A 12,800-nucleotide genomic window follows, 5' to 3' on the forward strand; every position below is an offset into this window, starting at 1 on the left:
CTCTCACCTGTTGAGAGGTGCAAACAGATTTGATGTGATAATTTCACCAAACTCCAGGGGAACGTTCACTAGGTACCTTTGTACATGCAGACAGAGATGTGCACATCCCTGTGCCTGTGTGTGGCCACTGACCATTGTCTGTGTGGTAATAATAGAGTGAACCTTGACAACAAACTCTGCTGGGTCACTGAGGAGACCTGCTCAGAAGTTTCTTTAACACTGGTGTCTCCAGGCTGTGGCATCCTTCAGAAATGGAGAACACAAGATCTCCCCACCTTGTTTCCCATGGGCCACAAAGACACACCAGAGCCTGCTGGCATTTCTCACCTTTCCCTCCACCCCCCTCTCCCATGACTACTGGAACCCTATTTACTGCAATTATTAACCAAATCCTTATTAATATCCAAGCTGTCTTTAATAACTCTTCAGAATATTCTCAAGAATGCCATTTCCACCAAAAGAATCTTATTTTTGTGAGTACAGAAGGAAGCTGAACATCACTTGGCTGCTTAATTTTTCAAGAGCAGCTGACCTGATGTGACTTGGAGTCTGGCCCTACTAAGGGCTCAGAGTGTTATGAAGAACCTCAAGCCAGGGACAATGCTGCCCCAAGTGCAGACCAAACCAGAGCACTTTCCTGCGCTGCAAACCAAGTGTCCACTCTTTCTGCAAGAATGTTTCTGCTGATGCTTCTAACTAATGGAGCAGAAAGTTCAAGACTCTGATTAACAACTATAGTTTCTCAAGGCTAATTTGGTTAAGTTACAAAAATTATCCAACAAATATGACTCCTTCCAGGCGTGAAATTACCACACTGCCCAAGAGCATTTCTCCATGGAGAATGAGGGTCCTAATTTTCATTTAGTAACATCCAAATTCAAGGCTTCCTATAGGCATTAGAAGTTGTAACAGCATAAATAAAAGCATGAAACCATTAAAGGAACACGAGCAATTAATTCAAACAGAAATGCAACATATGGGAAAGCAGGGCCACTTCAGACTTTATCCTAGTGGCAGTTCTTCTCTAGCATCCTTATCTTACAAGGAGCACAGGTAAACATGGGCATTCCCTTTCCACCATGAGCCTGACAACCACCTCTGTTTGTCTGTGTCACACCAAGTGGGTGTACAGGAAAGGGCAAGAAGAACAGAAAACCCCAGAAAGCTGGTTTCAAGCACTGGAAAGACTCAAACATGGACAACATTTACTAAGCACTACTTTGGATCAGAAATAATCTCCCTTCCCTTTCTAGAAAACTGGAGCAAGGAACAGATGCATTTGCCCACTTCTTATTTACGGAGATTTGGGAGACCAGCCCTAGACTAAAATTATTTGCCTCCTGACTGTAAGTAAAATCTCTGATTATATTCTCTCGTCCTTCCTTCTCTCCCACTTTTTTTTTTGTGGACTTGCTTTATGCAACAAGACATTGTCTACACAAAGATGACCATTTCCTTTCCCTCAAGTTTTGTCCACATCCACAACCCAGTAACTCCATTCCTTTACTCTCAAAGCAGTTACACCATTATACACATAATCCACAAGGTTGCTGTTTCCTTTTGGTCTTACATGAAACATGAGAGCACAGCACTGTCTCATGGACACCAGGACATGCTGCAGCAAGAACTAGGATTTAAACCTGGAAATAACTATTTTTCAAGAGAAATCTAATAATACATTAATCTGGATTTCAGTGATTTATTACTGGGTCTTGAGAATAACTGGATTATTTGTTCCAATTTTCTAACTGCAATTTCATTTCACTTGAAATGAAGCCTGTCCATCATGCCCACAGTGCTCATTTCCAGACAGTTTCTACTCTCCACACCCCCATCCCAGTCTAGCAGCTTCCCCTATCCTCTAACCCTGGAGAGAAGCTCTTCCCTACCCCCTAGTTCCACTTTCCTAAAGCCTGCACAGACCAGCCTCCCAGACCCAGGGAGAAGAAGCAGAACTAAGAAATCAGCCTGATCTCCCTGCAGGGATAGAATGAAACACCAGCCACGACCAAGCACAGCTCCAGCCCACCACCCCTGTCCCACGAGGGGAGATCTCCATGTTCCCCACCTCAGACAGCTCTGTGGTACTCAGCAGGATTTAATCAGGTTCCTGGTCTAAGGATCAGTCTGGGTAGGTAAATGGGTTATAAAATTGCTGTGCAGCTTGCAGTGATGGTGGGGACTTCTTGCTTAGCTGTAGATGCTGGAATAAAGGGAGATTCGAGGAGGTTGAATCTGGGATGTCCTTGGTGATCTCCAGCTTGGCACACTGTTCTGATAGATCTGGGTTTCCTGAGACCCAGGAATTGTACCCCAGCCCTGGGCATATTTCTTCATTGCTTTTCTAGGTGGCACAGCTGTCCTGGCACAGCTGGTTCCTGTCACTGCAGCAGTATTACAAAGTGCACCTCAGAGTGGCATTTGGACATGCTCCACAAGCTTCAGGTAAATTAATTTTAGACACTGTAGACAAGCCCATCATGTCTTTGCTTAAGGAGTAAAGAAGAACTTTTCACACTACATTACAAAGCAAGACTTTAATTTGCATTTTTCTCACCCAGGGAGGACCCTGATCATATCAATGCAATGGACAGCAGGCAAATCTCTGTGTTGCCACAGCTCTGACAATGCCTTTGGGGGTGTCCTTTGGTGCTGCACCCAGTGAATTCCCTCTGATGAGCTTGTTCCAATTAATCAGGCACACATTTACACACACAGCAGCCAAGGACACCCAACTGGCTGTCAGGTAGCTTCATGCATTTTTGGCACAACAGATGCTATAAACAAAAACTTCTCAGGAGACTCTAGGCCACAGGCAAACCAGTCCTCACATCTGCTTGGCAGGGAAAAAGGAACCCTCCATTTGGAAACCAACATTCATTATTCAGGAGTTTTCAATCCAGTCAGGGTGGATCCAAGCTCTGACATATAAGTGGCTCTGCAGCTAGCCAGCCTGTGGAGACTCACTCCAAAACATCTCCTGCACAATGTCCAGTGTAAGGCGATCTCAGTGTAAACTGGAGAGCTGGGGCAAAGAAACCTCACCCTGTGACACCCTTGGGCACTCAAGACACCAGCAAGCACAGGAAGGTGAATGGTGGATGTTTCCTGGCTCAGAAGGCAGAGCTTAGAGACAGATGTCAAGGTGAGGAACATCAAATCTCTCGTACCTGGTCTGAGATGCACTCACAGGGCTGCTCCCTCCTTGTGCTCCTTCGCACAGCTCCAGCACCTTAGAACCAACCTCAGAGGCTCTCACCTGCTCACAGGAGTGAATTCTGCTGCAGGCAAAGAGCACAGCTGGAGCCAGATTTCATGCTCAGAGAACTTGCCAGAGAAGCCTCAGGTGCTTAGCAAAGGATACTGCTGGCTGGAAAGGATATCCATGGAATTGCATGGTAGAAATTATATGAAACCCACACAAGGCTTGAAAGCAGCTCAGCACCCAGTGCCAAACCTGATGCTGGTACCTCAGTCCCCTCTCAAACTCAACCCTGCTCTCACACTCGCTGTGTCCTGGCTACTGAACTCACCATGTGTTTTTCCAGCCCAAACCTTCCTCCCCTGTCAGGCAGAGGAGGGGGCCCAAGCATTGGTCCAGCTTGTCAGCCCAGACAATGTAATTTCTACACCTCCTAGACTGCTGCAAGGAGAATGCAAGTGAGAAAAAGCCTGATCTCCAGGCTGGCACTGTGGATGCTCAAGAGCTAAGGAAAAGCCTTGGCTGGGGAGCTCTGCTCCCTGGATGACAAAGTCTTTTAGCTAGTGACTATTTAATGTGCAATGCATAAGCAGTCTCTGGAGGGAAAAAAAAAAGGACAAGAACCATCTTTAAAGTGAAGGAAAGATTTGTTTCATGCTGTGGGCTCATAGGTACTACTGAGACTCCTTGCTCCAGGCAAGGCAGTAAAAAGGGTCTGTACAGGACCTGCACCCTGCTCCCAGCTGAGTGGTTTTGACCATGACCTGTACTGGATAATAAAAGCACCTTCACCTCTTCCCTTTAGGCAGCAATAATAACCTCTGAGCAGTGCCTGGCTCATGAACAGTCTCCCACATTCTGCTGATATGCAGTGATTTGTTAATGCACCTTCCAGCTGCATCCCCAAGATGGAACATGGGACATTCCCAGCATCCCTAAAACCCATCCACTCCCTTTCTGAGCCATCCCTTCACTTCTGCAGCATCAACTCTCAGTGCACAGCACAGGCTGCACAATGCTCACATCCTGACCAGCTGCTTCACCTGCCAGGACATGGAGAGGCTGGGCATTGGCTGAGGTCTTGGAATGCTTCTGTAAACGTCAATCCCAGCCAAGATGGTTTAATCTGAGACTTCCAAAGCTTCTCAATCAAAGTGAGTATGTGTTCGTGCCCAGTTCTCACAAAGGAGTTTTAGTCTCTGGAAGACCATGGATATTAACTCAATTCAGAGACACCAAACTGGAGACAGGGACCCAGCCAAAGCAGAAGCAGGAATAGAACTGCTGAGCCTGACCTTGGCTGGCTGCAGCCTCATACCTGCTTCTCCAACACACACACACAATACTGGCTGCCAGAAAAGTAAATATTCTGTGTTTACTGGATTGCTGCTCTAATACTGCAGCACTGGGTGTAACCCCAAGGTGTTACAGAACAAGCTTTAACTTCACTGATTGTTTCCTATCCTTCAGGTATGGGGCACATCTGGAGAACCTGCTATGAGTAATTTGCACGCCCCTGGAGCAGCCCAGCCTTTTTATTTTCTCTAACTGCATACAGGTGTCTCCACTCAGCTCTGCTCCCAAGCTCTCCCTCCTGAGGCCAGACAACCTGGGCACCAAAAACCACCCTCCCTCCAGAGAGGGGACACAGCCACTGGCACTCCAGCACAGGGGGGTCACCAGCATCCCCCACTGTCCCCCCTCACACATTGGATCCCCTCAGCCAGGCAGGCTGTGGCTCTTCTTAGGAGCAGCAGGGCTTCCCAGCCAGCCCAGCACCACCATGGCAACAACAGGGATGTGACAGGGGAGGAGGCAGTGGGGCTTTCCAGAGGTGACAGCAGTGGGACAAAGGAATGCTCAGCACCCATCTGGAGCTCCTGCCCCAGGGTGGCAGAAACCAGATGCACTTCCCCACATCTGCTGGGACTCTGGTGGTGCCTGGCTGGCAGTGCCTCGTCTCAAACAGTGACAGCAGCTCAGGGACAGCACACAGTGAACACAGCAAACACACAGTGAAACTGCCTCCAACACACCTGCACGAACTGCAGCACGTCCGAGGAGGCAGAGAGGGGACACACTTGCCCACAGCCCAGCACAAAAGCAAGCCAGGCACCTCAGCACTTCAGAAAAGCTACCCTCATCTGTCCTAGCAGGGTGTGACCAAACCAGGCTCCAAACTCTGCTCTCCTTACAGGCACAGGTAGCTGTTAGTTTGTGCAGGGAGCTGAAATCCTTCCTCCATACCCTGGGAAAGGCTCTTTGCATAGCTCTTCTCCTCCTGCAGAAGCAAATGAGCATACATCCAAGGGCAACAGACAGGCACGTTGCATTATTAACCCCTCCTCAGCTGCAGTGCTGGAAGGACACAGAGCCAGCATGCCCCAAAAACCCAGCTGCAGGCTCTGAGATGAGACCTCACAGCACAGGCACACTCTGGCTGCTGAGAACCAAAACCAGAGACCCGGGGGGTTGCAAGAGGCACTTCAGAAACATTTCTCCTGTCATCACTGCTGCACTCACCAGGTCAAACCAGTTAACAGAGCTAACTGGACACCTTGGGTGTCTTGCAGAGGTGCTGCAAAGGCTGCAAAGAGGATCCAGAGAGAAGAGGAAAGCGCTGGCAGACAGCTCATAGGATGGAAGAGGTGCAGATGGGAGCACTCCCTTCCCCCATTTTAACCCACTAAGTGCTCACTTCAATAAAGGACTGATTGCAATGCTCAATCACATGTTATCAAAATATTTACACTCCCCTACTGAAAAACTGCACTGAAATCACTTACCCAACTGCAGCCTTAAGAAGGTCCAGTCACAGCCCTCTTTGTTCCAAACAGCGTTTATATTAGTGTTCTTCTGAGAAAAAATGAAAATAATGTTGGGTCCTTTTAGCCAAATTTCCCTTGTCTTCCTCTGAGCAATACAATCACCCATTGCAAGGGAGAACATAGATTTATTTTTTTGGTAGCAAAGACCTCAGCACACAGTCTTGGGTTTATTTTCTCCCTTTTTATTCCCATGCTGGGAATCAATTTGTTAGTTTGTGCAGGGAGCTGAAATAATTTTTCGTCATTTTTAACTCAATTTACATATCACTTTCAAACCCTGAAATGCTTCAAACCCTGAAATGCTTCTGTAGCCTTTTCTAAATCAAGACACTATCTCAAATTCCTACCTTTTATAGACCCTGACATTAGCTGTGCAGTTAACTAATTTGAAAAGAATAGATTGTGTACTCTTCACTGCCTCTTAAAAGAAAGCAAAATCCTTGACCCTAGCAAGTGTAATGCCTCCTACATTTTTTTCTTTAGTTCTATGAAATCATTTAATCCAGCCAGCTGTCTTTATGTCAATGCAGAGGAAAATTTACAACAGCAAGTGTAATGGCTCCTACATTTTCTTTTTCTTTAGTTCTATGAAATCATTTAATCCAGCCAGCTGTCTTTATGTCAATGCAGAGGAAAATTTACAAGCCTCCAGAAGTTGATCACAGTTCAAGGGGAATCTCTGACATGGAGGTTGGGAAAGGCAGTAACCAAGGCTGTGCCTGCCAGGAGACAGTGCCTTGGGAAGATGGGTGAGCTGTGGATGGAGGCTCAGGCCTGACTCAGCAAGGTACTGGCACAGGAGCTCAGCCTCAACCAAAAAAAAGGGACAGATGTCAAGGGTGACAATATCTGTGCAGTTACAAAATGATCCAACAGTTGTTCCCGGGGCTGCCACTGCCTAAACCTCAACTGCCTTGGCATGCTGTTTCCTGGCAGCTAAAAGCCACCCTGTGATACTGAGGGCAGAAACACACAGCAGCAGCACCCTGCAGGACCAGGGCTTGGTGGTGATTCCCAGGGACAGAGGCAGAGCAGGGCTCAGTGTCTCCTCCCTCACACCCAGCCCTTCTCTTCCAGCAGGGTCCTGCCAGGGCATTCTCCATCCCAGCCCAGGCTGGGAGCACCAGGCTCTCCTCTGCTCCAGCCAAGAACAGAACAGCCCAAGCACACAGCAGCTCTCTGGAAATTCCCATCTCATGCCACTGAACCATGGCAGCACCTCAGAACCCAGCACAATCATCCCACAGTCAACCCCAAGGACCTCCCCCGATGCCACAGACAGACCTTCCCTCCAACTTCTCCAGGCTAAGGAAAAATCTGTGCTTGACCAGATCCACAACAACTTGGCTGGCACTTGTGGCTTCTGGCATCACCTGGCAGTTCTGTTTGCTGTTGGATGGGTCTCCTTGGCTCCTGGCTTTGCAGTAAGTTGGTCATCCCCAGCCCAGCAGGTCTAGTGCCTCTGCAGGGCCCTTCCAAACACCAACAGCTGGCTCTGTGATGGGAACCAAGGGAGAGAAAGATTAGAAAAACACAACAGTTGTAAGTGGGACACAGGGAAGGGACAAATGCAGCCCGTGACATGCATTCCAACCTGAGCCCACAGGAGCACCTGGCATGATTAGAGCAGCTACAAAGCACCAGGCTGTTCAGAAGCAGCTCTGTGAAAGGAGTAGCTTGTTTTATTTATCACTTGAGAAGCACCAAAGGAACAAGCTGCTGTCCTTGCTGCTGCCAGCCAGCTGGTGCAGCTCCCTGCAGCACACTGGGCTGTGCTGAGAGGTGCTGGGGCAGCCTGCAGACACCGGTGCTGCTGGGCAAGGAAATTCCAGCTGAAGCAGGCACCAGGGAAAGAATTCAAAGCCAAACGTGGCTTTTCTTGCACTGGGCAGTTGCCTTCACAGGCGCAGTACAGCCACACAACAGCCACAATTGCAGAGTTTGAACTCAAGCAAAATCCCAAAGCACTTGGCTGGATTGCTTAGGCAGGGACTACTGGATTGCCTTTGGCTTAGCCAAATATTTGACTGCGTTTGTATCCAAGTGTCTTCTGCTTAAAAGATTGGGAGTTCTGCTAAAAAACAGCCATGCAGAAGCCATTCTTGGCTGGAGCATGAGCCAGGGCTTTCTGATTTTTAAACAAGGCACCTGGTACACCCCCCAGAAGAGCCTCTGCTCTCTGCCCTGGAGGTACTGTCACACTCCACTGCTTTTATCTGATCGAGGTCTCCATGCTGACTCCCATCATGTCATATATTGGCAGTGGGAGCACAGGGACAGATTGTCATTTTACACAAAGAGGTTGTCCAAGTTGAACTGTTAAACAAGCTCCTCAGGTTCATCCTTTGAACTTCTTCCCATCCTTCACACATCCCAAGAACTACCATGAATAAAGAGACAGCAAAAAAACCAGCCCCAAACATCTCCCGATATTTTCCTTGAGGGAAACATTCCCACTCATGAAAGACCACCTTTGTAATAAACATATGGCCTCAAAAGCAGAGGGGAAAACCCTTCAAAACATAAAGCAGAGTCACTCATGAAATTGGAGTGGTTGATCAGAAAACCTGGTCTGCTGGGTTTGTATAGCAAACACCAGGGGCCTGAAACAGTAAATCTGTCCAGCCACTGATACCATTTAAAGCAACTGGGGGATTAGAAGATGGAGAGTAGCCACATGAAAAGAAATCAAATAAATTATAAAAAGTTAAAAGATAGGCATCTGAGTGGGGGCAGGAACAGCCACGTTTGCATCTTGGTGACCATCAGCACAAACATCTCTGAGTTCCAAGGCTGAGCTGCAGGACAGACCCGCCTGATTGGAGCTGTCAGCCTCACTGCAGAGTTCTGGTTTCCCATTATAGGAACAGCTCAAGAGGGTGCAGGTTTGATTTGAGCAGCATCTCTCTGCCAAGGATGAAAGCAAGGACCCGAGTACCCCATTTGTGACTTCCTCTCGCATTGAAAAGTCCTCCTAGTGCACTCTGGCACCTGATCTCATTAAAAAGGAAGAGAGGGAACAGATGGAAGCATAAAAAGAAACTGTCAGCTGCCAGCCACTGCTCCCATCCTGTCTCCATCTCTCTCCCCACTGTGGCAGGAACACAACCAGCAGCTCTTGCAAGGACAAGGCCAGCAGGAGACAAGGAGGATTTCAGGTGGGCAATAAACAGTAGGAAGAGATGAAATCTTGGCAAGTAAGAGTTCCTTTTGTCAGGAAAGACAACACATGAGAACTATGCCATGTCCAGGAACCCTCATGTCCTTGCAAACAGCCACCATGCCTGAACCCTTTCCAGCATGCCTCCACCCCCAGGCACCAGCAAAGCCCCACCAAAAGATGAGCTGGGATCCCCAGTGGAGCCTGTAGGAATCTCTCTTTCCTCTCTCCCAGCCTGTAGCTCAGGTATTGAAGCATTCCAGGAAGCCTCTGCAGACCCAGGGGATGTCCTGTAACCAAGAGCATAAGAGCAGGGACACAGAGCCACCACCCTTCTGCTCAAGGTGTTTGCACAGACACCTGTCCCTGAGCCACCACAGAGACAGCCCTGCAACTTCCCCTCTCAAAGCAGCACAGTGACTCTCAGGGCAAGCAGGCCACAGAGAGGAAACCTTCCCCATTTCCCTCACCATCCCCAAACATTTTCCTCTTTCCCAGAGAGAAAAAGTAAATTTCTCCTCCCCATGCCAGAGGCAGTACATAAGGTGGACCTTAGATGACATTGAAGGCCACAAATTTGCACTCATCTAATTACAGCTCTGCCAGGTGTCACGCAAAGGGACCAGTCTCACAGGGGCTCAACTTTCCACATTTACCAAGGAAAAGGTAAAGTCACAAAGAAAGCAAAAAACTTGCATTCATCCCAGTGCTGGGAATGCCACAGGGAGACTGATCTGTCCTCTCTCTGTATTTAGCCTAATTTGAAAGCAGCCCAGTGGTTTCAGCAACATATAAAATCAGCTTTCTTAGTAGAAAATAGCATCTTTCACCAGACTAACTTGATGGGAACAAAATGTGCTCCTGACAAACCTTGTCTTGTCCATAACCTTGAGCATTGCTGGCTAGATCAACATACCTCTACAACAAGTGTCTGCAGCAGTCCTGAAAGGCAGAGAAAGCAGCTTCTCAGCCCTGTGGCAGAACTGTGATGCAGATGATACTGCACAGGAAAATTAAGGTGTAAGTTTATTATGTATCAGCTTTTCTCCAGCCCCTACCTACAAGCAGAGTCTTGTCCTACAGAAAGCACAAGGTGTCTTGTCATGGAGCAAACTCCATGTTGGCTGTGGGCTTAGATGCCCAGCATGTCTGCAGTCAAATTACAGCACCTGCCTCCTGCCTCAGCCACCCACCTGAAATCCTTGAAGGGAATTGGAAAGGCACTGACCATCCAGCTGGTGCCTCCAGCCCTCAGCATCCTCCATCACTAAAAAAAACAGGAGAGGGCAAGTAAAAATTATGCCCAGCCACCAGGAACGTTTAGAGGCACCCATCAGCTGAACTGCTGAGACACAAATACCTACAGTCTCTCTTTAGCACAGCCTCAAGGCAGACCCCTTTGTTTTAACCCTCCTTGGCTGCTGCTCCCACCTTTTTAATTAGGAACTGGATGCTAATTTCTCTCAGACAAGTTCACAACATGTTGCTGGGCTGAATGCAAAAAGATGGCTTCATTTTAATTTTCCTATGACTACAAGACAGAAGTTTCCAAACCTGTTTGGAAACTAATTTTTTTTTTTCCTGGCTGGTCTTCCCAGCATTGAGAAGTCCTTTAACAAATGATATCTCTGTACGGAGACGTCTGGGATTAATCAGGCCAGATACATCAAACCTTCACAAGGAGTAGCTGGGCTGCACAGGGAGCTAGGAATCTCTTCATGGAGCAAACCCAGGAATTAGCCCAGCAATGAGGCTGGTCAGGAAGCCAGTTTGTTAAATAATGCTTCTCCAGGAGCAAAAGGAGCAACAGCTTTGCCAGCTGACTGGGGAAGGCTCCAGCTGCTAAAAGAACACTGCTCCCTCCTCTGCTGCTCTGAGCCCTCCCTCCCCACACAGAGGCAGCAGATCAGACAGCAAATCCCCTCAGAAAGGACATTTGAGGCTGTAATGGCACCTTCAGTCCCTTGGCTTTGCTCCTCTCCACTGCTCAGCAAGCTTTTCTGCCTCACTGGACCCTGGTCCCTGCGTGCCCTCAGCTCGAGGGGACCCTGGGGAGGGCAGAGCAGCCCCTCCGCGCCTTCAGGCTCACTGGGCTGCATCTCTGTGCAATCCTCAAACCTTGCACATAAGGGCGGCCTATTTTCTTCAGTCTCAACTGAGCTGAAAAGCAGTTGGGGAGGAGCACTCACTTGGGAAAGCAGGATTTCTCCTTCCCAGCAAGTAGCATTTGCAGGGCAGCAGACAAACTGGCTGACATTTGCGGAGAGCTCTGAAGGCACATAACCCTCTGGAAATGTGCATCATCAGTCCTGCTATTCTTGGCCCACTAAGCTTGTTTGTCTCCCACAAAAGCTGTGAGAGAGCACAACTCTTGCACACGTGCTGTCTCCCTGGGAACTAATCCTACGTTTGTCCTCCTTGACTTAAGTGTTCATTTGAGCCCACAGCAAAATTTCAAGGCCTAGAAACACCTGGCAGGGAGTGAAAACAAAGGTCAGGTATCAAGCACAACCTCTCCTGGGGATGTACATCCAACAAGAAACCCTCTCTCACTATGCTCATAACCCAGGTAAATAGCTGCTCTTGGAGACAGAAGCGATTCAAGGAGCTCCCCAGCACATCCCTCCCAAAGCCCTGCTTGGTCCCTTGGCAGGACAGGGGCTGCTGCCAGCATGGGCTTCCTGCCTTCCCAAGTTCCTTGACATTCCCACTTGCCCCAAGTCTATGTAAAAGTCCATCACAGTAACAGCAGTTGTGCTTCCAGTAAAACAAATCCATCTAGAATAGAAAAGGCAGCTGGCATCTGCTCCCTGCCAGAGCCCAAAGCAGACATTTCTGCATGTTTTATAAGGCTCTTTTCACTCCCTTTCACTCCACATAAAGCAGCCTGCACAGATGATCAGTGGCATCAGGCACACAACCATGGAAAGATGTAGGTGGAAGAGACTTTGGATGTCTTTGGTCCAACCTCTCTGCACAAACTTTACAATTTCCAAGTTAAAACAGATTATGTGGGGAGGCACCCAGCAGGTATCTCCCAAGATGGAGATTCCGCACCTCTCTGGCTCACAGAAGCCTTCACCTGCCTTTAAAGTTACCAGACACACATTTGTCAGCTACAAAAGAGGCTCCAAAAGATGCCATGTGCCACGTTCCTGTAGTCCTTGCTCTGTAAGTTAACCTCAGCATACAGCTTCAACGTCCTTGGCTCTTTGAAAAGAAGAAAAAGGCTCCTGTTGTGGATGCTGTTTGTTTTGAAGCAGCCAAGTGTTGAACCAAAATACCAACTGTTTCATAGCATACAGCAGAAAGGCACTGAGGTTATCTGCCCTGCACATACAAGTGCCAGAAGATGGGTAACAGACCAAGAATCCCAGAGAAATAAAAGCAACCTCTTTTAGCAACCTTTATCTTTGGTCCCTTCTTCCTCACAGCCTCTTGCAGTCCAACAGCACCAGGCAGGCAGTGTCAAGGCCATGGCATCACCACCATCCCCTTCCCTGCCTGGGCAATCAGCTGAACACAGAGATGGGCACCCAGAGAGTTGATTGTACAAACCAAAGGGATCAGCCAGGAAACAGTAAAGAGAGGTCTGAGTAACAAACAGCCC

This window comes from Onychostruthus taczanowskii, unplaced genomic scaffold (assembly GCF_017590055.1).
Source record: "Onychostruthus taczanowskii isolate IOZ18803 unplaced genomic scaffold, ASM1759005v1 scaffold18, whole genome shotgun sequence".
NCBI lineage: Eukaryota > Metazoa > Chordata > Aves > Passeriformes > Passeridae > Onychostruthus > Onychostruthus taczanowskii.